Here is a 20,566-nt window from a genome sequence, read left to right as displayed (position 1 = left end):
TTTTCCATAGCATTAGGTCTAGGTGTGTTGAAAATGATATCCCTTGACAAAGGCATACTAGCAAGCGCCTAAATCTTCGTTGTTCGAGAGATTGAATTTTACATGGCAAGTTACACTTAGTTTAAATTTTGATATCGATAACCTGTCGGTACTTTGGTAGATACCTAAGTTCCTACAGGTAACATATTACTCAGGTAGCTACTCGTGTAGTCGGGTAGGTGCTCTAGTGCTCTTTATAAGAAGAAACGTCGGCTAAGCTTGTTTTAGTCTGGGCATCCAAGTTAACACGCGAATGATACCTGTTAATCTTTACTCCTACCCCTCCCAACTTGAGGTGGATGCTTCAATGTCTTCGTAAGCAGTCCACTACCTCAACGAGTGCAACATATTAGCAAATACCATCGTAAGTACTTACGAAAATAGGCGATTACGTGGTTATTTGAGTAGTGCATGATTTGGATCTCGATTACCGATCTAGTTACTTGAAGTTACGTCCGATTTCTATTTAAATAGTATCATGTAATGTTGGTCAGTACTTGCAAATAAGCGAGGATTATTAGTCAAAGTTTCGGAAATGCATATTCTATTTTCAAGACTACAGCAGGCAAAAAAACAATTATATTAATGTAAGCCTTGAAAATGAAAGTACATATTCGAAAAGTTGGCTAAACTCATTCTCTCGATTGAAACTAATGACTGACACTTTTCAAGATTATATTTATGGCTATAAATAAGAGGTCAAGAATGCCTGATTTCCCGTAAGCCATCTGATTACTGGATTACATTTGGCTTACTCCTATGTCGAAGAACACGGATAGGAGAGCGGGAGGAGGTAGGTCGGCGGGGAAATCGGGGGAGGGGAGGGGGAAAGTCAAGTGAGTGAGTGGAGTGTGTAGCGTACTCCCTTAGGCACCGGATGGAGAATAGCCTCAGGCTGTCGGAGACGGGAGGGTATGGTGTGGGGGGCGAGAGGTTACCTGGGGTGAGTGATAGCAGGTTGGAAGTGGCAAGAGGGGGAAGGGGTTTGGTGAGGCAAGTTTGAGGGGCGGAGAAGAAGTGTGTGGTGGGCGGGTCTCCGGTCTCCTTGCATGTGTGAGAGTGTGTTCGTGAGATAGCCGGGATTGAAGGCCTTGGAACAGGTGGGAAAGGAAGTGGAGAGGGCGGCATTGGTCGCCGCGGGTTTGAGAGAGGGGAGAGGGGGTAGAGGGGAGAGTGCGTTAGAAGAATGGCGGCGCTCTAAAGGTTTTGTTGAAGAAAAGGGGAAACAGTATGTTTCTGAGGAGTAAGGGTGAAAAGGGGGGAGGGGGCAGTTATACGTGAGCTGAATCGGTCGATGAGTTGAGTGTGCGCTCTTAAAAAATGAATTACGCCCACTAGGGAGAAGGTAATAAGTCCATGGGAAGAGAAAAAATTGGTCCTATTTGCATCCATAAATGGGGAACAATTACAGGCAGTCAAGAGGGTAACTTGTTTACTGTGCCCACGTTGCGTATCGTGACTTGGCTCTCCGTAAAAACATATTTTTACTTTATTTAAAAAAGTGAATGATTGCTTAAAAATTGTTCTTATTCGGCCAGCATTTATTACCCCATTTACCAAACGTCTGTGATTGCTCTTTCTCTTGCTTGTGAGAAATGAAGCTCCAAATAGGGAAGAATTTTGATTAATTATTGGAAGAAATTATGCATGAGTTCCCTTAGTTGTTTCTGTTACTTTTTCATCATATTGAGAGAAAATGCTAGTGGTAAATAATATATTTAAACTGTCTTCTTATTCTCTGATGCCTGCTAGGCTTCCTGAATTTTATTCTCTAGTCGTGATCTCTTGAATAACGGTGGAAGCTTAAAATCTGTCAATCTTTTGATGAAGTACGATTGAGGTAATCATCACTATTTTAATAATTTCTGACATTATGTAACCAATGGCTAACGGCATAATTATATGCATCGTAGTATTCTTGTACTTAGGCTATAAATACATTATAAATGGTCTCTATGAATTGAATTACCAAGTTTAATGTTGGTATGTTAGTAATTGATGTATGGGTTTGAGTCGGAAGCATTTCATACATTTTTTCATTTTACTTCAAATTTAAGTCAAGAATTCGTGATTCTAGTTACCTACGAGTCCAGTAATATTGAAATTAAGTAAATGACATCAATGAAGATTAGTTATTTAAGTAGTATTATAACATAAGTTCTCTTTTTATCGTTAAATTTCTAATTTTGGATTTCTCAGGAAAGTTGAGTTTATGTCTGAAATTTCGTAAACTTTAGCGCTGTTGTGTAGAAAATTTTATTCTTCGTCAAATAAGTCGTCCTAATTTTAGATAAATCTTACTATATGTTTCCATTCAATACCCTCATATCATTAAATATAAAGTTATCCAGTAGGCATAGCAAGTGTTAAATTATGTTCGTAAATATTTCATTACGAAAATCGCGTATCACTTCAAGGGAATAGTGCTTTCGTAGTAAAGCTGTTAGATGATTGCGAGAATGCCGCTCTTGCCGTGAATGTTTTGCTATTTAACTTTTGGGTACGGAATCTCTCAGACATGGTAAAAGGCAACGTTAAAAACTCCAAAAATAAAAGAGAAACAGCTAACTTGACGTGAGAAATCCTTGGGTCCCCGCGAAGGAAAGTGGCACTCACGAGTTACGTGTGTATGCACGATCTTGGAGCCAACGCGTAAGCATGGTTTTGACAAGTTTTTTTTTATTTTTTGGAGCTGAGAAATGTTAAGTCCTAATGCTCTGACGCCAGAAAAATAAAGAACAGGTGCGAAAAAATAAAATTAACTGGAATATCCTAGGAAGATGTTGGTTTTTATCTCCGCGAGGTAATCCGTGCGATGAGTTGCGTTTTTCGTCTTCTTTATTTTGATCGCAAGAAGACATCCTTTTCTCTTCTTTTCTTTCTGCCTTCTCTCTTTCTCCTTATTCTCTACGGTTGGCCACTTTCTTCTGCCTTTTTTCCCTTCTATTTTCCTCTCGCGCTTAGATAATGGGTGCAATGTCTTCGGTGCACTGTTTTCCCCTCCGTGATTATTTTGAAAGAGGGGCAATTCTGCTAATGCTTTGGGGAAAGCTGTCTTTGTTATTGGAGAGTCATTAACTGATTGCATTCTTAAAATTGGTTTATGAGATAGTTTCCATGCGTCGTCAAAGGGCTATTTCCATGGTTATTTAATAAGAAGATCTAGTCTTGTTATTAAATTCCTTTTGCAATAATACTTCGCTTCCCATGCCTGTTTCTATTTCTGCACTCTCAAATATGAATAAACCATTGGAAAATATTAAATAAAGGGATAAAAATACGTCCAAGGGACAGCAAAATAGGACGCCAGGGGTGGTATAATGGAAGGAAGACAAATCCTGCCAGCAAATTGAATGGAAGTGAGGACAGCGATTCCAATGAATTCAATAGTTTCGCGATAATCAGCAGTGTGGGAACTTGTGAGGTATTAGCCCTTATTATGTTAATCTTTGGATGTTAATATATTTTTGGCCAAAATTCCTTCGTGGTATTTAATCAGCCAAATTATTCTAATTATAAATTTTGAGTTCTGGAGAATGAAGTGACCGATACCCAACTTAATGAATCGGGACTCTAACTCGGGAACCTCCAATTATGATTCGGCATATGTAATGAATAGCCTTCAATGAATATTTAAATATGTATCTATTAAGTTTTTTCTACTCCCGTGTGTTGAATATAGTGGTCAGTAGTTTTGGGGGGATTGACTGCGCATATGATTATATTTTTATCCTTTTAGGTAAACTTATTGAATGAGCTCTTTAAAATTCCATGCTGTTTTTTTGGTATTCCGTTGCTTAAATATTAATCCTCTTACTATTCAATGTTTTAAGTGTATTCTTATTCAAGAGGCACTTCATGATTAAATGATTTCTCCCAATAAGTTTCCAGACAGCAATTAATCCACTTGCGTTCAAGGCCTCGTAGAAATAATCTCAAAGGATTTCGATAGCATTAGATAGCCCAGGCATTCGTTTATTCTCGCTGTTATGTTTTTGTTCGGATGCCGTGTGTTTTCCTCTGTATATTTCATCCAATGGATAGTGTAATTAATTTTCGCAATTTCACATTCAAATGAGTTGTCATACTTCAGAGATTATTGTTAGTGCTCGTTCCCATTCTCATTCGGCTAATTGCTGCCGTTATACTTTCGGCGGTGGTAAAAACAACTTGGCTTGCGGGCGGACCCCGGACCCTTAATGGGATCCAAACGTGTCCTGCATGTGCGACGAGGTTTAGACTGGGTCCGGCGTTGAGGACAAAACGCTTAGCCGCTTCCTAACGACGTAAAAACTTACGACACTAAATAGGAGGAGCCCGGTCCTTCTGCGAGGACGATAAAATACCCGCTTCTCTGGTGTTCGACTATTACAGTTCCTGACGTGGATCACAAAACTTGTGTGGGGGAAATTCTGTGGTGAATGGAAGTAGGGAGAGAGAGAAAGGTAAAAAAAAGAGGGACTGTGCGGACATTTAATTAATGCTCTGGTCGAGCCACATTTTAGAAGGCACGTTTTACCTCCTTTCGATTCCCAGCGTATAACTTTTCCGCGTTTCATTAAATTCGCCACCACACGGGCGACATTATCGTTTTCGGGAGAGCGCTCATTAGTCCACCTTACCTTAAGAGAGTCTTTTTGCACACATTCTTTCACCCGGAATTCGATTCCTCTATCTTTCAGTCCCTCCCTACTACTCTTTGCGTGCGTTTGCAGCTGTAGTTTGGGATGGGAAGGGCCTTGTGAGATATTTAGGGGTAGGAGGGAAAAAAATATTTCTCGCTAACACTAGGAACATAGCATAGGAGGAGCCTAGCTTCGCGGAACGGGCGGTGACGGTGGGGTGTAATGGAAACATATTGTTCCTGCGCACCCATCTCCCTCTTTCAGTGTCTCCCTTTACTATCTTCCTTGGTCCAGACGTCTGCCCTTCAGCACCCCATTCCTTAATGCCAACCTATCGTCGTACTCACCATTACGCAGCCCTCTTTCTGTCCAGCAGCCTGCCCGCCCTTCTTCACCAACCCAGCATCACCCCAAGCCTTGCAAGAGCCTAAAGGGCGTTCACTACCTGGGTGGAAAAAGTAAAGCTCACAGTGTAGCACTACTAGTGGTGAATGTTCCGATATTTTTGTGTGACGACCCAATGGAACGCTAAATTTATGGTATAGGTAAGTTTGCAATTCATAGTACTCAAACACATGTTGTGAGTTTTGTCGATTATAACGTCCAAACATTAGGAAAAGCATTCTAAATACCCCTTAGCATAAAAAAAATTGCTTTTTATACATAAGTGAGGCAATGCTTGCTGTTTACATTTGTCGATGAATGACCAGTATTTGTTGTAATTACGTGATACCTTCTTTTTTGGGTCCTACTCTAACTCACTCATGCAGTGTGTGTTGTATAAAATTGCGAATAGCATTAATTTAATTCTATTTTTCGTCAGTGTCAACACTTAAATGAACAGTGTCTGGTAATTGATGATGAAATTTATTATTTCCTTTAAATATAGGTACTGAAAAAATGAAGTGCTCCATGGCCGAGGATAAGTTACGAAATAGTAAATCGTGATGGCCCGCAGAGACGAATATAGCCGAGGTGGTGAGCCCTCTTATTGCCAACCTATCGTCGTCCTTACTATTGCACGACTCCCTCTCCGTCCAGCAGCTCAGCCTCCCACCCCACGACCTGCCAAGCCCTCTCAAGAGCCTTAACGGCTGCGGGGAGCGGGAAAAGGGGAAGGGGGGACGGGTGGGTTTTCACGACGTCAACGTCCATGCCCAAAAACCACACGCCGCGGCGCTTCTCTTTCTCACTCCCATCCAGAGACTCCCGTCCCTTTTATGTCCATCGCAGACTTCATTTTCCTGCGTTTACGTTGGCCACCGTCGTACGCACCGACCCTTCTATTTCCCAGCTCTCTCCCGCCAGCAACCCTCGCGCTAGTTCCTCTCCTTTTTCTCTGCTGCAGCGACTTCATGCTTTCCCGACTTTATCCACTTTCCTTCTTCCCTCGAACCCTATCCTTCTCGTTCTCTCTTCATCATCATTTCTCCTTCGCTTATTGTCCATTTCCTCGCCTCCAGCTTTATCTCTTTCTCTCCCTCGCTCCATCTCTTTCTCAGGCGTACGGGACTCGACTGCTATTCTTATTTTTTTTGTAGCCATTTCCGTCGTATTTCTATCTCCCGTCTTCTTCAAATTTTTCTTACTGTCTCTTCGTTTCACTTGCTTCAAGCGTTCCTCTCCTCTGTTTTCGTCATCTAACGTGTCCTCATTTTCCTTTCTTCGTCCTTTTCGCATTTGCGCTCGATCTTCTCCTATTTCTCATCTTGGAACTGTAATCTACTTCGATTACGTGTATTTATCGGGAAAATATTTGTCCTAAATTCTAATCGTTTTCATGATGATTTTACTCTGGAACTATAGCGTCAAACTCCTTCACAGGCGCACTGACATGCACAATGCGGTACGACTGTCATCAATTTTCAATCAATGAGCACCTGTGGTGAAAAATGTAACATTGGGACGGACTGATGTTTGTAACAGGCTCTTTTTTAGTGTATTAAGTGGCAATCTGTTAATGCTTAAGATCAATGGTAATCATTCATTCATTATTTTCTTTTTCCTTTCATTAAGTAGGTATGGTCTACGTCTACATGTATAGACGATGAACTTTCCTTTTCAATGAAAATAAAGTAAAAAAATAATTCGGGTCTTAGTAGTAATTTAGAAGATTGAATTCCTCCCTAATACGAATAAGGATGCTTCTCTCGTAAAAGTAGAATCAACTTATGTTTTTTTCAGTCATTTCCATAGGTCTTTCTAGCTTCAATCGTCTTTCCGTATCCTTGTTTTCTCTCTTCCTTTCGTCTTCATATTTTTTTATGCCTATTGTGTTAATGCTGCTAGTTTCCATGTTCGCTCGGCAACCATTCTCATTAAAAATCGACTTTCTTTTCCAGTAATACTTTGGGTTTACTGTAGCGGTAACTTTTGTCTTTAATGCTTGTAAAGATAGACGATGTAATGATTTAGTTGTCTATCAACTAACGGAACCGAAATTCTCTAATTATCAGTTGTATTTCTAGTTCTACAATGCTTGTACGATTTAAGTCTTATAAAGTCATAATGCGTCATATAGTGCGGGAATATCCCGTCCGGATTGACTTGGCCAATAGGCAGAGATGACGGGGCTACACAAATGAACTTGAAGCAGCTTTTTAAATATCTCCCCTTAACTGGGGCGCTAGTATATTCTCATCATCATTCATCATCATGAGTCAATAATCCTAAGATTGGTTTGACGCAGCTCTCCATTTCTCTCTCCTATCCGCTAATCTCTTCATAGCTACATATTTATTCTCTTTTACATCCTTTATAACCTGTCCGATATAACTCATTCGGGGCCGTCCCTTGCCCTTTTTCCCTTCCACTTGTCCTTCAACGATTGTCTTCATCAGACCATCGTGCCTCAAAATGTGGCCAACTAAGTTGTCTCTTCTTCTGCTTAATGTTTTTAGGAGGCTTCTCTTTTCTCCTACTCTCCATAGCACTTCATGGTTACTCACACGGTCAATCCAGTATATTCTAAGATAGTGAAATTCTCTTCTGACGCCGAGGCATGAACCATTGACAGCTATTGTCTCCTCGGACTGGATAAATAAAAAAATAAATCAACCCGAGTCAGTGATGTGATACAGCGAGTTCTTTGCGTATTTAGTCATCACATTTTTAGTTTATTACTGCATTTACAATAGCAATACCTTGTTCTTCGACCGAGGTTAATGGTTTCGTCGTGAAACACAGTCGGGGTAGTATTTTCGTTGTGGAATGGCCCCGCTCACTCATTACAATCCTGACCTTTTCGCTAATCACTATATGGGAAAGAAATGGCAGCGCTACGAATTCTTTCCTAATTATGGTGATATAGAAATGAGTGGAATTGGAGCGTAGGTAATCGTGAATGGTTTTTATCTTCTAACGATGTGGAGCATAATGGTCCTTGTATATACCCTTTGGAAATTGAAAATGTTTTATTGATGAAAATACTATATCCCCCCTGAGAATTAAAATGTCTCATCTACAAAGATAACTCATTCGCATTCAGGAAGCCAGTTTTTATGCGTAAATATGCGCCCCGTATAGATTTTTCTTTCTTCAACAAGGTCATCAAAATTTGCGCACTCGTCTGGGAATCTCGGCGGTTAAAAACGATTATTAAAAACATATTTTCCGACCGATCCGGTTGGCATCTCAGGCCAAACTCATTATTCTTGAGTAAACAAATTTTGCGCCTGCGGAAATGGAATTCCCGTGTCTCTTCTCGGAGGTTTGGTTGTTTTGCTGGAGATACCGTGGAGTGTATTTGCCTCTCTCTTACGCTTTCTTCGCCCTTCCTGTGGAATGATTAGTTAGCTTTAAAAGTATTAGCTAGGCTTTCTTCCTTCTTAGATTTTTTTGTATTCCTCAGAGCGGCAGTAATGATTCACGACTTCCTTTCCACTCTGAATCCATGAATGGATGTGGAAAATTAAACTTTAATGAGGATAATCAATTGGTAACTTTGGGATGAACTTCAACCAATGCGTAGTTATGTAGCGTAAAATGTTATCTCAATACATTTGTCGGCCGTACAATACACATTCATCTTTTGTGCTTCTTTTTATTCCTCAGGGACTTTTTGTGAGGATTGACAATGAATGGGATGATGAGTTTATGCTCCACGCTAGGTTTAGTGGTCATTTGACTTAAAGGCTTGTTATATCGGTTTTCCTGGTTTGGAAGTTTTTTATGCATTGCAATGTTGGTTGGATTTGGAGTGAATTGCTTCAATTTGCGACTTAATCTTTTGTGTGCATTTCGTTTTTTTTGTGTTCTCCTTGATGTATGTTAAAGCAACACTGTGTATCTCTCCTTTCCTAAGTGATCTGGGGATGTGTTCATCCTCTAATTAGTTTATTTTCAAATGATGACGCACATTTTAAGGGTTCCCGTTGTTTGCAAACGTTCTAAATTTGCGGCTACTTGTTGAACCCACAAAAATGTTAATTTCTCTATGAATGGGCTGAAAAACTTTTTAAGTACGCCACCGTTAATTATTAGCAGTATAATTTAATAAGAAATTAGCCCTTCAAATCTGTTAAATATTTATTTCATTTTTTCCGATGATGATTCATTTTTCAGAGGGCGAGAATAATCTTGTCAAAATATTGTATCACTCCCGTCACAAGGTCCGAGCGCTATCGTTACATTACTCAAAGCAGCTGGTTTCGCATTAAGGTAACGATGGCAAGGGAGGGGAAGTAATTTATTTTGCTCCGCATGAGCGACTTCTCTGATTCATTTATTTCCCCTTCAATAGCAGGAGATGATAGGGGTGAAGTTGCTCAAGTGTAGTGTGGTAGCTTGTGCAGTTATAGTTATATTCATGTCGTTTAGCACTGGCCATGTTCTAACTCAGTAAATATATTACGTGGTTAGCATTATAAAACGTGTAAGATTTAGATTAAAGAAACTATAATATGCCACCTGCTTTGTTTTTGCTGTTAATTTTCCGTAATTTTTTAAGTAAGAATCCTCCTATGAAAGCGTTACGCGTATTGGCAGGTCAAGAAATCACAATGAATGTGACCCATAGTTCTTTTTTTTCTTCGCTTATAATCATTTCTTTCTGTTGTTGCTTTTATGGTAAATGGATGGAATTGGATCATTTATTTTCCTTTTCCTTTAATTTTCAATTCAAATTGAGTTAATCCTATTTTATCGGGATTGCTAATGTAATTTTTATTTTACATGTGTTGTTAGGGTTATCTGATGCAATTATTTGATATTTTTGAGTATGTTCATGGGACATGGCTGGAATTAATTAATTTCCTTTGCATATTTTTTAAATGAATTTCATGTACCTATTCGTGTTCACTTTTAATGTTTCGTATCCAACAGGGGACATTTTTGCCTTTTTTCCCTTCCATGGGCAAAATTAATATGCATTACGCAACCATACTTTTTTCATAGCCCACAAAATGATTTCCTTCGGGCACCAAACCTCGCCTTCACCCGTCGGCGCGTTTTATTCTGGGCTAGTGCGTATTCATAAACTTAGACTTTTTCGCCGCTCCTCCCAAAGTTATATATTTCTCGACCTCCCCTAGAGCGAGCGCCTTTTCTTCCCCCGGCGTGAATCTTTCCTCCGTCCCCATGCAACCCTCAGAACTCACTCCGTAACACGTTTCGAACACGTGTCACCAGCTGCTCGCGGCCAGACTATGGGATTGCTTGCTTTCCTCCCCAAAATTTTTTTCTTGCACGCAACTGTCTCCTACGTGGCTCATTTTTTTCCCCACTGTTTTTCCCTCCCGGGCGTCTCAGAATGCATTGCACAAGGGAAGAGGGAGTGTTTTTCCTTGTGATTACGGCGAGGGAGATACACACATAAATAAATATTGTTTTCCAGAAAGGGGACGCGCCTCAGGGTGATTGGTTATCTCCATTCCCAAGGTTCTTCTGAGGGGGTAGGGCATGGAAGACGCACATTTGGAAAAATGATTATGGGAAGGTTTCCCCGCATCAGGTTACAAGTTCGGTTCCGAAGATGAGTTTATGCTTAACAGATCTCGTCTATGTTTTGGTATCATCCGCATTTCTAGCCTCATAAGAGATCAAAAAATAGTGGCGCTCGAGAGTAAATCACTTATGTTTAGTTCGGCCAAGAAAACTTATCGTGGCAAAGCTTATTAATGTTGAAAAGGTAATCGTTGAAGCTAAATGTTTTCAAGACTTCCTATGTTTTTTCATACTCTAACGTTTGACTTTGCTGAGTGTTAAGGGACTATTCTATTGCTCTGAAAACGAGTAATCTTTTCTTCACAGAATACAATATCTGGCTATCCGAATGACTGTTGCGTAATACGTTCACTTGAAGTTCTTCCTTTGCACCGTGAACGTCTGGAACGTAGCCCCACCGGCATCTCTCTTAATTAATTAATATAACCAATCAAAAGATCCAATCAGAATAAAATGATTGGTTATAAGGTTCCTTTTATTCTCGTAGCACGTACAAAATGGCGTTCGAACGTTTTTTCGTTTTTTTTATAATGCTCCAGTTACAAAAAAAATAGGAAAATGTTTTATAATTCAACGCAAATTGTTGGAAATACAGAAGCAGCTGTTGTTGCAGCGTTTTGAGAAATAAATATTCTCTCAAATCTTCCCCGAGGTATTTTGATAAAAATGTGTTGAAGTTTGCCGTCCAAGTTCATCCTACTCTGTCGACGCTAATTACCGCACCTTCCTTTTTGCCGAGCTCGCCGACTCCGCCAGTACAAGGGGAAACCGGAGACGCATTAACCCCTCATAATGATTACTCGGATCGCCGGCGGGGCGTCGAGGTGTTAAATCCCTCACGCTATCAACGAACACCCTACTCTGCTCCCGCGCCCCTTACTGAGCTAGCTTGCCCCTAGAGTAACTCCGTTTTCCTTGCTCTTCCCTCTCTCCCTCAGTCCCGATACTTAAAAGCGACCTCCCAAGTCTTCTCGCCAGGAGGTTCTGTGTTCGCATGGTGTGGCTGTCGATGTGATCGAGAAGCTTCAAGCTGCAAGACGCCCCATCGTGTTGTTCGCGCCTCCTGCTCCTTACAAGTGTCCTCCAGCGCACCACTACACACCCTTTTAACGTCTACTCGACCTCCCACCCGCAAACAACTGCCCGAGCCCTCCCGCGGTCTCCTGTATATCTCGGCCCACGCGCGCAGAATGAACAACTGTAGGTTTGCTTTTGCCACCAACTCGAATGCCTACAGTAAAACGGTTTCTTTTTGGTATCCTATTTATGAAGGTGATGAAATGTCAACCCAATTTCTTACTTAAAATTGTTTACGGGTAAATCTTTGGCTAAACTATTGCCATTAGCAATATTAAAACATAAGCCGTTCATCAGCAATCTATCTGAAATAATTAATTCTCAGGATATTAACCTCTAAACGTAAAATTTGTTACCTATTTTACATTCCTATCCGCATATTATTCACGTCCGTACGTAAATTCATACTTATGGAAATAGACCTCACCTTTTCAATCGTAGACCAATTAGTTGCGCTCCAAGTGCTGCTGTAACCCTAGCTTTACTATCGACCTGTAGTTGAGATTATTCCAACAATGTGCATCATCTATCTCAATCTCATCATGCTCATGTTGGTTGTATACCCTTTGTACTTGCAAATTTTAAATGGACCCGAATTTTCTTATAATTTTCAAATAAATTTCTGGTGCTTGTTTTTCGTATTTTTTTAATCGATGAATCCTTTCATTTAAAAAATATTGCACGTGGTGCAGTACTATACGACGTTACATTGTACTGCTATTAGTATTTAATACTTTGGGCTTGTATTTCTTTCAAGTTCGTAACCTAAAAATAAATTTTGTAAACGTTTCAGTTTCCTAAGATGGGAAATTAAATTCCGGCAGAATACAATATAGTATTTGCAAGAATATTTCTCGACGTTGTTGAGGCTTGAAACGCGGAAGAAACTATGAAGATAAACTTGCCGAATCTTGTAAGAGTATGACATTTTCATATCCGGATCTCTGCAGGCCAAGAAGAAGGCCGAATGCCGGATTGTGCACTTTTCTAGCTTCTCCATCGCATTGTGTGGTTTCGCCTCTAACACTTTTAGATTCGCTCTTGAATACTTGTTACTCAACCGTCACCGGATGTGATCACCCTGGAAACTAATCGCGTTCCTTTCCATTCACCGTGCATGTGACACTCCATTGTGCGACCCTAATTCGCTTTCACTTTTTCCGACTTAATTCTGCAAGCCTTATATGTGTCCGGCGTGCTCCCCCTACCTTCCATTTCGTTTCTATTCGTCGTCCGTAGTAGATTGCCTCGGGATCGTCACGCACGTAGGGACACAGTTGAGGCAGAAATCTATCTCCCTGTTGGTACACCCCTTCGATCTCTTTTTCGACGGACATGGCCTTCTTTCTCTGTCGTGACCGAAAGGATTTTCCTCTCCGCAGACCTTTCTATTCTCGTGAGTGGAAATAGGTACCTGTTAACTCCCTTCCAGTCGCTATCCTGCCTTACTGCTTATCTATCGCGATTCATCTGGTGAAATCATACAGAATTCTTAAAATCGTATTTCCTCGCCCATAAAGTAAGAGGGTTACGAAAGGTATCCATGTAGATATGCACTGCTTTATTGTTTTCTTTATTATGTTTCAGTCTACTTGTGTACGTGATTTCATTTCATTTGGCGATTGGCTTAGTCTGTTGATTGCGGTATCTTTTCAGTATAAAATCGAATGTCCTTCATAACAGCACATAATCCGTTCAATAAGCACATGTAGACCCGAGGTTTATATGTGCTTATTAAACGGATCAATAGTTTTTCGTTCACGTCCAATTTTCTCCTTGTGAATCAGCCCTAGTTGCTCGTATATGAGTTGCTCTTCATATACGTGGCCTCAAACTCGCTTTGTGACGTTCGCGACGTATTTTCAAGGGTTTATTACAAGCTGAAATATCTCGCTCTGGTTTATGCGTGATTCACATTCACATTTTATACAGTACATTGTTAGCATATTAAACACACACTTTCAAATTCCTTTGTTCTGTTTTCTAGCATTCATGCGCCTAAGCAACTAACCTCGCGTTCACACGTGCATTGCTGAACCGTGTTTCTTTTTCTGCGTTTCCTCTCATGTCCCAGCATCGCTGTCTATTGCTCTATTGTTCCAGTAGTGGACAAAACATATTAAAAACTGACTAGTCGCCCTCTCTGTTGACCACAGAAGATGCAAAAACTGTGTCTACGGAGCGATTTCTTTTAAATCCTCATGTATAAGTATATGACACGCCAGTTTGTACCCTGCTTGGACGTCATTTTCGTGTCGCGTAGCTGGTCCCATTCTGACTCATATTTCTGAGGATAGCTATCGTCCTGCCTCCTGGAAACCTAGACTCACTCGTCGAATCGATATCCTTCATGGTCCTGACGTCTGTCGCGCCATTCCGAGTGGGATTGTTTTTTTTTATTGACACTCGATGACTATATTCCGAACGCATAACAATTGCGGCGAGTGGATGGAGTCTTGCTGCGAGAGCTGTGCTTTGGAAATTGACCGTATTGGCCTCATCGAAGTGGGCAGACGCAAACACTTGGGGCTCAATGGTGCGCGGCGTCGTCGGCGGTCTTGATTCTTCGAGTGACGGGTGTCTGCGAGAGAGAGAGAGAATGAGAATGGGGAGCCACGTATGTCTCTAGGGCCGCGAGACAACGGTGGCGCCGCTGCGAATGGCTCTGGAACTGTTTTTGATTGGAAGCAGATTCGTCTCCGGGTCACTGTTTTGAAAGATACAAAAAAAATGAAATGAATGACGTTAAAGTAAAATTTAAACTCTTTTAAAAGTAATGAGTTGAAGCCAATTATTGCTTTTCAGGAAAAGTAGACTCAAGGTAAAATAGTAAATTTTACTTAAAAGTTAACTATTCAGTTACTTTTAGGCAGGAATTTCTCAGTTCGGAAATGGTAACTTATCGTCTTCTTTTATATTATATCCATATTTCCACGCCAATATTAGAAGACGGTCGATTATTAGGAATAAAACAAGAAACTACTAATGCCTAATGTGTCTTCTGGGCGAGCTGTGTGTTTAAATTCGTTTAGATCCGTATTCACCATAAATTGAACGACTAAAGTTAGCAGAGGTCCGTTATGATCTGTTTTAGAAAGATTCTGTAGATCAGAATTTCAACAATAGCCTTCAAAGCAATAATTAAATGCAATAATATTTTTGGTCTTAATTGAAGTAATCAAATTACTTATTTCAAGATAGTATTACAATTTCATTGAAGAACTTAGCAAGAGAGATTATTGTCCTCGTAAATAGATTTAACTGTCTATCTTCTATTTATCTGACATTGACTTATAAATAATGAGTCATTAATCGTTAATAGGTATTAAAGGATGCGACATTGACTGTTATCTACTAATCGTAAAAATAACAATTATTTAAAGTTCCGATGAAGATAAAAGTTAGCAAAATTTTGTAACCGTAACTTAATCGTTAATACTTTAATCCGTGAATCAAGAGTATGATCAGTTGTCACAGGTTATGTTTTTCGGGCCGCGAGACAAGGTTGGCGCCGCTGTGAACGACCCTGGAATTTTCGTTGATAGGAAGCAGATATCTCCGGGTGCATGCTTCAGACTACATTTTAGGAGGTGGGGAAGGGGTATCGCTGCGTGGGGTGCGGTCTGTTGTGTGCCCCAGTCGAGAGTTTGGCAGAGGGGAGGGGTAGATGAAAGGCGAAAGCTATGAAGTCGAGTCGGAGAGAGATTTGAAAGGGAGTGGGGAGGTGGATGCCGTGATTCGGGTTTATGTGTTTTCCAGCGGTTCACAGCAGCTGTCGCTCCTCATGACTCCTATCGCCTCTTCCCCCCCTACCCCCAGAAACTTCCTCATTCCTCACCAAATACAGTCATCACCGCCCCTACAAGTCGCTTCCGTCACAAGCACTCCTTTCCTCACCACTCATTCCCACTTCAAATCCTCCCTACTCCCTTCGAAAACCACCGAATATTCGTTATCGGAATGGTATTGGGTGGGGGAGGGGAGGTGGTTCTTGTATTTTCGGTTTTGTTTTATCCCCTCCCCCTCTTAACCAGCGTGACCTAAGCAGAGTCGTATTATTTCGCTCAGCGCTAGTATTGTTGAAAAAAATATTCTTGAGCGTAACGGCAAATTCATAAAAATTGTTGTTTTTGTCGCCCTCCCCTCTTCTCCCTGTTCGTATGCCTGATGAAAGAGACATGGTGGGCAATCAATCGATTTAATTCCTCTGTTCTCGACTGCTTTTGTTTGCTATCAAGGCTTAAATGCTTCCGCGAATACAAGAGGTTTTTTTTAGTGGCAGCGTGTATGAATGACTTTTGTGGAGTTTGTTGGGGAAGTATTTAAGAATACAGCTTGCTATGCCCTTTCACACTAAGTGTTTGGCTGAAATGGGATTTTTAAGTGGGAGGACAAGTGGGCTAAGGAAGTTTGATCGATTGGTTTCGGCTAAATGCCGTGGGACCCCACGTGCCTTTTCCTCGTTCCAGCCGTAAAAATTTTAATTCATTCTTGTACGCTAGATTTGATAAAAATATCTCAATTGGAAGAATTTATAAATATTATATTTTTTCCGTGAATGAATTTCATTGCATACAGTAGATAATATTAGTGGATACCTATCTGGATACCCTTGTATGTATACCGGCTATTTTCGGAGTCACCAGCCTCACCTGCTTTGCTTGACTTCGCCAGTAGCCGTACAGTAATTTTTTCAACATAACAATGGCAAAGACGTGAAGTAACCCATTGATTCATGCTTTACAAGACAGCAAAAGATCAAGTGAACCCATGGTGTGCTTTCCATTATAGTTATTTGAAAAAATTTGATTATGTGCAAATGTTAGTTTTAAGGTTTTCGCAGCGATTAGATGCACTATTATAATCCATTTTCGGGTGTACATCTGCGTGCTTAATATTTGTCTCAACGTTTCATTCCACTTACTGGGTTCCCAGTAATGAAACGTTGAGACAAATATTAAGCACGCAGACGTACACCCGAAAATGGATTATAATAATGTGCAAATGTGCCTAGTCTTTATTAAATATCAGTGTGAAATTTTGCTTAAAGCTAAATGATACTGGGTAAAAGTATGTACAAATGAAGCATAGGTGCAAGGAAATCAGGATAGAGGAAGCAAAATTGCCTGGTTGCTTCATATGGATGGAGTGTAATCGAATTAATTTCGTAAATTTACTCTTGTGCATCGCCGTACAAATCACTAATTCAACCCTTTATTTCATTTTGCGATTTTTTTCCTCATCATACGCTATCCTTCATTTGATTTTCTTTCTTTGCAGGTGAGTGTATCCGTTTACTCTACCGAACATCACAATTTCATGGAAAAATGTCAGGTATTTATTTATGCGTTGATTTTCTATGTAACTCTCAAACAAGGAAAAATGAATATGGTTAAACGAGAGCTAGCATACCTATTGTGATATTTTCTCTTGATCTCAGAATATCTGCTATTTGATATCAAAAATATGGTTTAACGAGAGCGAGCATAACTATTTTGACTTTTCCTCTCAGAAGGCCTGTATGTTTCAAATATCGCAAGGCGGTATAAAATGTGAAAAGATTCATAGATATATTATGAGGAATGAGTTTAGAAATGACTTAGGTTTATCAATTATTTTTTGCATTATTACTGTCGTATACACCGATAAAGATATCAAATCTCACCTTTGTTTTGAATTTATATATAATTTATGGAAAATAAGTGTAATTTTAAAATTAAGTGTCATCGTAATCGAATGTGCGTGAACATTTTTATGTTTCGTCTCTGCTAACGGCATTAGTTTGTGGGTCCCATTCGGCTATTTCAATGCAAATAAAATGGGTGGATCTCTTTTATTTTAGGCAGGATTCATGTCAACGGCACTCTATCACAGTGGTTGTTTAGAAAAACGGCCATCGTAGGAATCTTTTTTTTTGAAGCACTGAAGGAACAAGTGACTTTGTACGCAGTCACGCGCACGGGTGCAAAGTTAAATACACCAAAGGATGAAGTTCGCCGTGAAAAAATATTTGACTTAGCCGGGATTCGAACCCGGATCTCCCGATTGCCGGTCCGGCGTGCTACCAGTTACACCACCAAGCCATCTTCTCAGAGCGAACTTCGGGATGGGTTTTACCGAACAAGATGTTGACGTCACAAGTCCACACTGTGGCACATGTGGCGAGGGTCGTGCTTACTAATGTAAACGAAATCCCATGGAACGTAAACGAATGCTTTTACTATTCAAATTGGTCCCGGAGGAATGACGAGCAAAAAGCTAGCAGAGCGAGCGGGATAACATTTTTACAGTAATAGAGTAAGCCCCCCTGTCCTCCTTTTACGTCATCTCGCCCTCTTCGAAAAGTCTTTGTAAAAAAATGCCACCATTTTTTCCATCTCGTTATCTCTTGTTTATTTTATCTCCTCCTCCTTCTCGTTGTTACCTTTATTATTTTTATTTATTCCTCGCGGCTTTGATCTGCGAGATAATAATGTATTCGGTATGTGAGGGTTCTTGATTTCATTCCGCTGTATAGCCGTAAATACTATCTCGGGGAGTCCCTCCCAGTTATATCCTAGTCACCTATTCTCTTGTGTTTGGGCGCAAAAATGCAAAAGTCCGTGTGCCGTAACAATGAAGTTCAGAATTTTGTCGTTTGTGTGAATGCCCCCGTCGTATGCGATCTGCATGCTAGTTATTGATTGGCGGGAAATTAAACGGATGCGAGAATGTAGGTCATTATTTACGCGGGGATATTTTGCTCGCAATTGGGGTCGGTAAAAAACACCGTGATGAACTTACCCACCTTATAGTGGCACTGTTGACCGGTGAGATTTTTTTTCTACATCTGTGTGTATTTATTTATTCATCCTCATTCAAACGACATGATTGATTCGTCTCTCATAGTCCGTGTCGCTCCAGTCAGTTTGTTTTGCACATCAGATTATATGTGTGTGATGCTATTCTGGGCATAAATAAAATTCATTTTGTGTTTGGATGCCTTGTTTAATTCGCACTCGTCAGATTATGTGTGCGCCATTCTGAGCGTGCTCTGGTTCGTGTTTGTTTTGGACGCCTCGGTAAATCCATGCCCGCATAATGCGGAGGAAATAACGTCCTGTTTTAATTACGATTTTTACATATTCTCTCAGCTATTTTGCATTCAGCAGGGTTCTTATTTGTTAAAATAGATTTTAATTTTATAATTTAAATGTTCCATTTGTATAATTTAAATAGGTTTTAATTGTTTAATTTAAATATGTTTTAACTAACCCATGTATTTCGGCATGGCGTAAACAGTCCAGGGCACTGCAAGTTTAATTCATGTATTGGTATTTTTTCGTTTTGTTATATGTTAAATGACTGTCCGTATTATTTTTTGGGGAAAAACTTAGGTTGAACACTGGTTTTTGGTGTTTTCTGTTGCTTTCGAGTTTGCTAGAAAACGTTAAATGAACTTGCGAATATAAGGTTTAGTTATCATGTATGCGTATAATGATCATTAACCATCAAACGCCATCAGAGATATTAGGTAGAGAAAGTGTTTTCATCAGTATACGATGTGAGGCAGTTAAAAATGTTATTTAATATCAGTTTTGTGTTTCAGCAAAGCACGCATTTGGTAGATTTGCGGGAAAAAGAGAACTTTTGATCGGAGTGAAGATAAATACTTAGAAGTTATGGCATAGTATCTACCATGTGGCTAGTGTCACAGTATTTTTCAGGAAAACCCTCTGTTGCGCTGACCTTGTCATTTACATACATTCAGTTTTCGTCTCTTTGCAGTTTATTTAGGCTTTTACGCTCTCAAGCTGCACTTGCGTCGAGCGAGGTTAAGTCCATGTTCTGGGATCAGCACCAGTGCGCCCGCATGAGTATCGAAGGAAAAAAACGAATAGGAGCGCCAGCACCACGCACTGGTGACGAGGCAAGCGTGAGGGTGTGTGTGTGTCGCCATGCCGCGTGGTGTATGTGATGTTTTAACATCAGGGTGGCGGTTCCACGGTGCTCGTCTGCGTTTTCCATGTGAGTGCCGGGCAGGAGGGAAGGGGTGTTCATTTTTTTTATATTCAGGAGTGGTATACTGAGTTTTTCAGAGGGGGCTTGAGTGTAGGAACCCTGTGCATGTGTGTGTTTTGGATGAAGAGATATTGTGGCTTCAGTGGTGTGAGGAGTTGGCGTTGCGAAAATATGAGGGTTGGTATTTTATCGACTTTGTTAAAAAGCAGCTATATTACTTGCTCGGATGTATGCATATAGTTTGGCGAATTTTACTTGATTTATTGCCATTATAGTGCCGAAAGGTGTAGAATTTATTTGGTAGATAGGGTATCCATAAATTAAAAAAAAAGACTTGAAGCACTATTTATGTCTTGTAAAGTCTGTATAAAAGCACCAATTTTTTTTCATTTAGTTAATGCAATAATTCGGTGAAAATTAATAATCGTTATTCGCAGTCGCATTAAAAAAACGCATTTATTATTGAAAATAGTATTGCAGAATTGTTGGTGAAAGAATTTACTCTTCGGTTTATACGTATTGAAACACTGGTACAATTAATTATGTTCCCCTGCATGTTTATCTATGTATTACCATAGAGTAAGTAGATACTTAGATAAACATGCAGGGGTATAGATAGATAAACATGCAGGGGTAGAGTAATATCCAATAGACAATACCATAGAGTAAGTAGATACTTACTCTATGGTATTACTTACGATAGCAGTGCGAATCGAGTGTTACCCATCCTATTATACGTATTGAAACACTGGTACAATTAATTATGTTCCCCTGCATGTTTATCTTTGTATTAGCCATAGAGTAAGTAGATACTTACTCTATGGTATTACTTACGATAGCAGTGCGGCTCGAGTGTTACCCATCCTATTACCGCCTTCTTA

General features: G+C 40.1%; 1 non-coding gene across 1 annotated transcript; it reads right to left on the bottom strand.

Annotated features, from left to right (window-relative positions):
• Positions 1–17,695: 17,695 nt before the first annotated feature.
• Positions 17,696–17,767, bottom strand: Trnaa-ggc. The gene has a single exon. It is a non-coding gene; the product is annotated as a tRNA-Ala (tRNA).
• Positions 17,768–20,566: the final 2,799 nt, after the last annotated feature.

The sequence above is a fragment of the Ischnura elegans genome, chromosome 10, assembly GCF_921293095.1.
Source record: "Ischnura elegans chromosome 10, ioIscEleg1.1, whole genome shotgun sequence".
Taxonomy (NCBI): Eukaryota; Metazoa; Arthropoda; class Insecta; order Odonata; family Coenagrionidae; genus Ischnura; species Ischnura elegans.
Note: the sequence above shows the minus strand (reverse complement) of the source record. Positions and strands in the feature narration are given on the sequence as shown.